We start from the raw sequence: 9,320 nt of genomic DNA, 5'->3' as shown, positions 1-9,320 counted from the left end.
CTCATCAGCTCTTTTCAGTCGTTCAGATCGTTTCCCTCATCAGCTCGTTTCCGTCGTTCAGATCGTTTCTGTCGTTCAGATCGTTTCCGTCGTTCAGATCGTTTCTGTCCTTCAGATCGTTTCAGTCCTTCAAATCGTTTCCGTCGTTCAGATCGTTTCCGTCGTTCAGATCGTTTCTGTCCTTCAGATCGTTTCAGTCGTTCAGATCGTTTCAGTCGTTCAGATCATTTCAGTCGTTCAGATCGTTTCCCTCATCAGCTCTTTTCAGTCGTTCAGATCGTTTCCGTCGTTCAGATCGTTTCTGTCCTTCAGATCGTTTCAGTCCTTCAAATCGTTTCCCTCATCAGCTCGTTTCCGTCGTTCAGATCGTTTCAGTCGTTCAGATCGTTTCCGTCGTTCAGATCGTTTCCGTCGTTCAGATCGTTTAAGTCATTCAGATCGTTTCCGTCGTTCAGATCGTTTCCGTCGTTCAGATCGTTTCCGTCGTTCAGATCGTTTCCGTCGTTCAGATCGTTTCTGTCGTTCAGATCGTTTCCGTCGTTCAGATCGTTTAAGTCGTTCAGATCGTTTACGTCGTTCAGTTCGTTTCCGTCGTTCAGGTCGTTTCCGTCGTTCAGGTCGTTTCCGTCGTTCAGCTCTTTTAAGTCGTTCAGATCGTTTCCGTCGTTCAGATCGTTTAAGTCGTTCAGATCGTTTCCGTCGTTCAGATCGTTTCAGTCCTTCAAATCGTTTCCCTCGTCAGCTCGTTTCCGTCGTTCAGATCGTTTCCGTCGTTCAGATCGTTTAAGTCGTTCAGATCGTTTCCGTCGTTCAGATCGTTTCCGTGGTTCAGTTAGTTTCCCTCATCAGCTCTTTTCAGTCGTTCAGATCGTTTCTGTCGTTCAGATCGTTTCCCTCATCAGCTCTTTTCAGTCGTTCAGATCGTTTCTGTCGTTCAGATCGTTTCAGTCGTTCAGATCGTTTCTGTCGTTCAGATCGTTTCCGTCGTTCAGATCGTTTCCGTCGTTCAGATCGTTTCCGTCGTTCAGATCGTTTCAGTCGTTCAGATCGTTTCACTCGTTCAGATCGTTTACCTCATCAGCTCTTTTAAGTCGTTCAGATCGTTTCAGTCGTTCAGATCGTTTCCGTCGTTCAGATCGTTTCCGTCGTTCAGATCGTTTCAGTCGTTCAGATCGTTTCAGTCGTTCAGATCGTTTCACTTGTTCAGATCGTTTACCTCATCAGCTCTTTTCAGTCGTTCAGATCGTTTTCGTCGATGAGGTCGTTTCCGTCGTTCAGATCGTTTCCGTCGTTCAGTTCGTTTCCCTCATCAGCTCTTTTCAGTCGTTCAGATCGTTTACCTCATCAGCTCTTTTCAGTCGTTCAGATCGTTTCCCTCATCAGCTCGTTTCCGTCGTTCAGATCGTTTCTGTCGTTCAGATCGTTTCCGTCGTTCAGATCGTTTCTGTCCTTCAGATCGTTTCAGTCCTTCAAATCGTTTCCGTCGTTCAGATCGTTTCCGTCGTTCAGATCGTTTCTGTCCTTCAGATCGTTTCAGTCGTTCAGATCGTTTCAGTCGTTCAGATCATTTCAGTCGTTCAGATCGTTTCCCTCATCAGCTCTTTTCAGTCGTTCAGATCGTTTCCGTCGTTCAGATCGTTTCTGTCCTTCAGATCGTTTCAGTCCTTCAAATCGTTTCCCTCATCAGCTCGTTTCCGTCGTTCAGATCGTTTCCGTCGTTCAGATCGTTTCCGTCGTTCAGATCGTTTAAGTCATTCAGATCGTTTCCGTCGTTCAGATCGTTTCCGTCGTTCAGATCGTTTCCGTCGTTCAGATCGTTTAAGTCATTCAGATCGTTTAAGTCATTCAGATCGTTTCCGTCGTTCAGATCGTTTCCGTCGTTCAGATCGTTTCCGTCGTTCAGTTCGTTTCCCTCATCAGCTCTTTTCAGTCGTTCAGATCGTTTCCGTCGTTCAGGTCGTTTCCGTCGTTCAGATCGTTTCCGTCGTTCAGATCGTTTCCGTCGTTCAGATCGTTTCCGTCGTTCAGTTCGTTTCCCTCATCAGCTCTTTTCAGTCGTTAAGATCGTTTCCCTCATCAGCTCGTTTCCGTCGTTCAGATCGTTTCAGTCGTTCAGATCGTTTCTGTCGTTCAGATCGTTTCAGTCGTTCAGATCGTTTCAGTCGTTCAGATCGTTTCACTCGTTCAGATCGTTTACCTCATCAGCTCTTTTAAGTCGTTCAGATCGTTTCAGTCGTTCAGATCGTTTCCGTCGTTCAGATCGTTTCCGTCGTTCAGATCGTTTCAGTCGTTCAGATCGTTTCAGTCGTTCAGATCGTTTCACTTGTTCAGATCGTTTACCTCATCAGCTCTTTTAAGTCGTTCAGATCGTTTCCGTCGTTCAGGTCGTTTCCATCGTTCAGCTCTTTTAAGTCGTTCAGATCGTTTCCGTCGTTCAGATCGTTTAAGTCGTTCAGATCGTTTCCGTCGTTCAGATCGTTTCTGTCTTTCAGATCGTTTCAGTCCTTCAAATCGTTTCCCTCATCAGCTCGTTTCCGTCGTTCAGATCGTTTCCGTCGTTCAGATCGTTTCCGTCGTTCAGATCGTTTAAGTCGTTCAGATCGTTTCCGTCGTTCAGATCGTTTCCGTCGTTCAGATCGTTTCCGTCGTTCAGTTAGTTTCCCTCATCAGCTCTTTTCAGTCGTTCAGATCGTTTCTGTCGTTCAGATCGTTTCCCTCATCAGCTCTTTTCAGTCGTTCAGATCGTTTCTGTCGTTCAGATCGTTTCAGTCGTTCAGATCGTTTCTGTCGTTCAGATCGTTTCCGTCGTTCAGATCGTTTCCGTCGTTCAGATCGTTTCCGTCGTTCAGATCGTTTCTGTCCTTCAGATCGTTTCAGTCCTTCAAATCGTTTCCCTCATCAGCTCGTTTCCGTCGTTCAGATCGTTTCAGTCGTTCAGATCGTTTCTGTCGTTCAGATCGTTTCAGTCGTTCAGATCGTTTCACTCGTTCAGATCGTTTACCTCATTTGCTCTTTTAAGTCGTTCAGATCGTTTCAGTCGTTCAGATCGTTTCCGTCGTTCAGATCGTTTCAGTCGTTCAGATCGTTTCACTCGTTCAGATCGTTTCACTCGTTCAGATCGTTTCCGTCGTTCAGATCGTTTCCGTCGTTCAGATCGTTTCAGTCGTTCAGATCGTTTCCGTCGTTCAGATCGTTTCCGTCGTTCAGATCGTTTCAGTCGTTCAGATCGTTTCCGTCGTTCAGATCGTTTCACTCGTTCAGATCGTTTCCGTCGTTCAGATCGTTTCCGTCGTTCAGATCGTTTCAGTCGTTCAGATCGTTTCAGTCGTTCAGATCGTTTCACTCGTTCAGATCGTTTCACTCGTTCAGATCGTTTACCTCATCAGCTCTTTTAAGTCGTTCAGATCGTTTCAGTCGTTCAGATCGTTTCCGTCGTTCAGATCGTTTCAGTCGTTCAGATCGTTTCACTCGTTCAGATCGTTTCCCTCGTTCAGATCGTTTCACTCGTTCAGATCGTTTCCGTCGTTCAGATCGTTTCAGTCGTTCAGATCGTTTCACTCGTTCAGATCGTTTCAGTCGTTCAGATCGTTTCCGTCGTTCAGATCGTTTCAGTCCTTAAGATCGTTTCAGTCCTTCAAAACGTTTCCCTCATCAGCTCGTTTCCGTCGTTCAGATCGTTTCTGTCGTTCAGATCGTTTCAGTCGTTCAGATCGTTTCTGTCGTTCAGATCGTTTCAGTCGTTCAGATCATTTCCGTCGTTCAGATCGTTTCAGTCCTTAAGATCGTTTCAGTCCTTCAAATCGTTTCCCTCATCAGCTCGTTTCCGTAGTTCATATCGTTTCTGTCGTTCAGATCGTTTCAGTCGTTCAGATCGTTTCTGTCGTTCAGATCTTTTCAGTCGTTCAGTTCGTTTCCGTCGTTCAGATCGTTTCTGTCGTTCAGATCGTTTCAGTCGTTCAGATCTTTTCAGTCGTTCAGTTCGTTTCCGTCGTTCAGATCGTTTCTGTCGTTCAGATCGTTTCAGTCGTTCAGACCGTTTCTGTCGTTCAGATCTTTTCAGTCGTTCAGTTCGTTTCCGTCGTTCAGATCGTTTCTGTCGTTCAGATCGTTTAAGTCGTTCAGATCGTTTCAGTCGTTCAGATCGTTTCAGTCCTTCAAATCGTTTCCCTCATCAGATCGTTTCCGTCATTCAGATCGTTTCTGTCGTTCAGATCGTTTCCGTCGTTCAGATCGTTTCTGTCGTTCAGATCGTTTCCGTCGTTCAGATCGTTTAAGTCGTTCAGATCGTTTCCGTCGTTCAGATCGTTTCTGTCCTTCAGATCGTTTCAGTCCTTCAAATCGTTTCCCTCATCAGCTCGTTTCCGTCGTTCAGATCGTTTCTGTCGTTCAGATCGTTTCCGTCGTTCAGATCGTTTCCGTCGTTCAGATCGTTTCCGTCGTTCAGTTCGTTTCCGTCGTTCAGATCGTTTCAGTCGTTCAGATCGTTTCAGTCGTTCAGATCGCTTTCGTCGTTCAGATCGTTTAAGTCGTTCAGCTCTTTTCAGTCGTTCAGATCGTTTCAGTCGTTCAGATCGTTTCTGTCATTCAGATCGTTTCCGTCGTTCAGGTCGTTTCAGTCCTTCAAATCGTTTCCCTCATCAGCTCGTTTCCGTCGTTCAGATCGTTTCTGTCGTTCAGATCGTTTCCGTCGTTCAGATCGTTTCAGTCGTTCAGATCGTTTCAGTCCTTCAAATCGTTTCCGTCGTTCAGATCGTTTCCGTCGTTCAGATCGTTTCAGTCCTTCAGATCGTTTCCGTCGTTCAGATCGTTTCAGTCGTTCAGATCGTTTACCTCATCAAATCTTTTCAGTCGTTCAGATCGTTTTCGTCGATGAGGTCGTTTCCGTCGTTCAGATCGTTTCAGTCGTTCAGATCGTTTCCGTCGCTCAGATCGTTTCAGTCGTTCAGATCATTTCAGTCGTTCAGATCGTTTCCCTCATCAGCTCTTTTCAGTCGTTCAGATCGTTTCTGTCGTTCAGATCGTTTCCGTCGTTCAGATCGTTTCCATCGTTCAGATCGTTTCAGTCATTCAGATCGTTTCCGTCGTTCAGATCGTTTCAGTCGTTAAGATCGTTTCTGTCGTTCAGATCGTTTAAGTCGTTCAGATCGTTTCAGTCGTTCAGATCGTTTCAGTCCTTCAAATCTTTTCCCTCATCAGCTCGTTTCCGTCGTTCAGATCGTTTCTGTCGTTCAGATCGTTTCCGTCGTTCAGATCGTTTCAGTCGTTCAGATCGTTTTCGTCGATGAGGTCGTTTCAGTCGTTCAGATCGTTTCTGTCATTCAGATCGTTTCCGTCGTTCAGGTCGTTTCCGTCGTTCAGGTCGTTTCCATCGTTCAGCTCTTTTAAGTCGTTCAGATCGTTTCTGTCGTTCAGATCGTTTCCGTCGTTCAGATCGTTTCCGTCGTTCAGATCGTTTCCGTCGTTCAGATCGTTTCAGTCGTTCAGATCGTTTCAGTCCTTAAAGATCGTTTCAGTCGTTCAGCTCTTTTCAGTCGTTCAGCTCGTTTCCGTCGTTCAGATCGTTTCAGTCGTTCAGATCGTTTCAGTCCTTCAAATCGTTTCCCTCATCAGCTCTTTTCAGTCGTTCAGATCGTTTCAATCGTTCAGATCGTTTACGTCGATGAGATCGTTTCAGTCGTTCAGATCTTTTCAGTCGTTCAGTTCGTTTCCGTCGTTCAGATCGTTTCTGTCGTTCAGATCGTTTAAGTCGTTCAGATCGTTTCAGTCGTTCAGATCGTTTCAGTCCTTCAAATCGTTTCCCTCATCAGATCGTTTCCGTCATTCAGATCGTTTCTGTCGTTCAGATCGTTTCCGTCGTTCAGATCGTTTCTGTCGTTCAGATCGTTTCCGTCGTTCAGATCGTTTAAGTCGTTCAGATCGTTTAAGTCGTTCAGATCGTTTCCGTCGTTCAGATCGTTTCTGTCCTTCAGATCGTTTCAGTCCTTCAAATCGTTTCCCTCATCAGCTCGTTTCCGTCGTTCAGATCGTTTCTGTCGTTCAGATCGTTTCCGTCGTTCAGATCGTTTCCGTCGTTCAGATCGTTTCCGTCGTTCAGTTCGTTTCCGTCGTTCAGATCGTTTCAGTCGTTCAGATCGTTTCAGTCGTTCAGATCGTTTTCGTCGTTCAGATCGTTTAAGTCGTTCAGCTCTTTTCAGTCGTTCAGATCGTTTCAGTCGTTCAGATCGTTTCTGTCATTCAGATCGTTTCCGTCGTTCAGGTCGTTTCCGTCGTTCAGGTCGTTTCCATCGTTCAGCTCTTTTAAGTCGTTCAGATCGTTTCTGTCGTTCAGATCGTTTCAGTCGTTCAGCTCTTTTCAGTCGTTCAGCTCGTTTCCGTCGTTCAGATCGTTTCAGTCGTTCAGATCGTTTCAGTCCTTCAAATCGTTTCCCTCATCAGCTCTTTTCAGTCGTTCAGATCGTTTCAATCGTTCAGATCGTTTACGTCGATGAGATCGTTTCAGTCGTTCAGATCGTTTCAGTCGTTCAGATCGTTTCAGTCGTTCAGATCGTTTCTGTCGTTCAGATCGTTTAAGTCGTTCAGATCGTTTCAGTCGTTCAGATCGTTTCAGTCCTTCAAATCGTTTCCCTCATCAGCTAGTTTCCGTCGTTCAGATCGTTTCTGTCGTTCAGATCGTTTCCGTCGTTCAGATCGTTTCAGTCGTTCAGATCGTTTCAGTCCTTCAAATCGTTTCCGTCGTTCAGATCGTTTCCGTCGTTCAGATCGTTTCAGTCCTTCAGATCGTTTCAGTCGTTCAGATCGTTTCCGTCGTTCAGATCGTTTCAGTCGTTCAGATCGTTTCAGTCGTTCAGATCGTTTACCTCATCAAATCTTTTCAGTCGTTCAGATCGTTTTCGTCGATGAGGTCGTTTCCGTCGTTCAGATCGTTTCAGTCGTTCAGATCGTTTCCGTCGCTCAGATCGTTTCAGTCGTTCAGATCATTTCAGTCGTTCAGATCGTTTCCCTCATCAGCTCTTTTCAGTCGTTCAGATCGTTTCTGTCGTTCAGATCGTTTCCGTCGTTCAGATCGTTTCCATCGTTCAGATCGTTTCAGTCATTCAGATCGTTTCCGTCGTTCAGATCGTTTCAGTCGTTAAGATCGTTTCTGTCGTTCAGATCGTTTAAGTCGTTCAGATCGTTTCTGTCCTTCAGATCGTTTCAGTCCTTCAAATCTTTTCCCTCATCAGCTCGTTTCCGTCGTTCAGATCGTTTCAGTCGTTCAGATCGTTTCTGTCGTTCAGATCGTTTCAGTCGTTCAGATCGTTTCAGTCGTTCAGATCGTTTCACTCGTTCAGATCGTTTACCTCATTTGCTCTTTTAAGTCGTTCAGATCGTTTCAGTCGTTCAGATCGTTTCCGTCGTTCAGATCGTTTCAGTCGTTCAGATCGTTTCACTCGTTCAGATCGTTTCCGTCGTTCAGATCGTTTCCGTCGTTCAGATCGTTTCAGTCGTTCAGATCGTTTCCGTCGTTCAGATCGTTTCCGTCGTTCAGATCGTTTCAGTCGTTCAGATCGTTTCCGTCGTTCAGATCGTTTCACTCGTTCAGATCGTTTCCGTCGTTCAGATCGTTTCCGTCGTTCAGATCGTTTCAGTCGTTCAGATCGTTTCAGTCGTTCAGATCGTTTCACTCGTTCAGATCGTTTACCTCATCAGCTCTTTTAAGTCGTTCAGATCGTTTCAGTCGTTCAGATCGTTTCCGTCGTTCAGATCGTTTCAGTCGTTCAGATCGTTTCACTCGTTCAGATCGTTTCCCTCGTTCAGATCGTTTCACTCGTTCAGATCGTTTCCGTCGTTCAGATCGTTTCAGTCGTTCAGATCGTTTCACTCGTTCAGATCGTTTCAGTCGTTCAGATCGTTTCCGTCGTTCAGATCGTTTCAGTCCTTAAGATCGTTTCAGTCCTTCAAAACGTTTCCCTCATCAGCTCGTTTCCGTCGTTCAGATCGTTTCTGTCGTTCAGATCGTTTCAGTCGTTCAGATCGTTTCTGTCGTTCAGATCGTTTCAGTCGTTCAGATCATTTCCGTCGTTCAGATCGTTTCAGTCCTTAAGATCGTTTCAGTCCTTCAAATCGTTTCCCTCATCAGCTCGTTTCCGTAGTTCATATCGTTTCTGTCGTTCAGATCGTTTCAGTCGTTCAGATCGTTTCTGTCGTTCAGATCTTTTCAGTCGTTCAGTTCGTTTCCGTCGTTCAGATCGTTTCTGTCGTTCAGATCGTTTCAGTCGTTCAGATCTTTTCAGTCGTTCAGTTCGTTTCCGTCGTTCAGATTGTTTCTGTCGTTCAGATCGTTTCAGTCGTTCAGACCGTTTCTGTCGTTCAGATCTTTTCAGTCGTTCAGTTCGTTTCCGTCGTTCAGATCGTTTCTGTCGTTCAGATCGTTTAAGTCGTTCAGATCGTTTCAGTCGTTCAGATCGTTTCAGTCCTTCAAATCGTTTCCCTCATCAGATCGTTTCCGTCATTCAGATCGTTTCTGTCGTTCAGATCGTTTCAGTCCTTCAAATCGTTTCCCTCATCAGCTCGTTTCCGTCGTTCAGATCGTTTCTGTCGTTCAGATCGTTTCCGTCGTTCAGATCGTTTCCGTCGTTCAGATCGTTTCCGTCGTTCAGTTCGTTTCCGTCGTTCAGATCGTTTCAGTCGTTCAGATCGTTTCAGTCGTTCAGATCGCTTTCGTCGTTCAGATCGTTTAAGTCGTTCAGCTCTTTTCAGTCGTTCAGATCGTTTCAGTCGTTCAGATCGTTTCTGTCATTCAGATCGTTTCCGTCGTTCAGGTCGTTTCAGTCCTTCAAATCGTTTCCCTCATCAGCTCGTTTCCGTCGTTCAGATCGTTTCTGTCGTTCAGATCGTTTCCGTCGTTCAGATCGTTTCAGTCGTTCAGATCGTTTCAGTCCTTCAAATCGTTTCCGTCGTTCAGATCGTTTCCGTCGTTCAGATCGTTTCAGTCCTTCAGATCGTTTCCGTCGTTCAGATCGTTTCAGTCGTTCAGATCGTTTACCTCATCAAATCTTTTCAGTCGTTCAGATCGTTTTCGTCGATGAGGTCGTTTCCGTCGTTCAGATCGTTTCAGTCGTTCAGATCGTTTCCGTCGCTCAGATCGTTTCAGTCGTTCAGATCATTTCAGTCGTTCAGATCGTTTCCCTCATCAGCTCTTTTCAGTCGTTCAGATCGTTTCTGTCGTTCAGATCGTTTCCGTCGTTCAGATCGTTTCCATCGTTCAGATCGTTTCAGTCATTCAGATCGTTTCCGTCGTTCAGATCGTTTCAGTCGTTAAGATCGTTTCTGTCGTTCAG

Source organism: Blennius ocellaris (assembly GCF_963422515.1).
Source record: "Blennius ocellaris genome assembly, contig: SCAFFOLD_27, whole genome shotgun sequence".
NCBI lineage: Eukaryota > Metazoa > Chordata > Actinopteri > Blenniiformes > Blenniidae > Blennius > Blennius ocellaris.
This window is presented reverse-complemented; position numbering follows the sequence as displayed.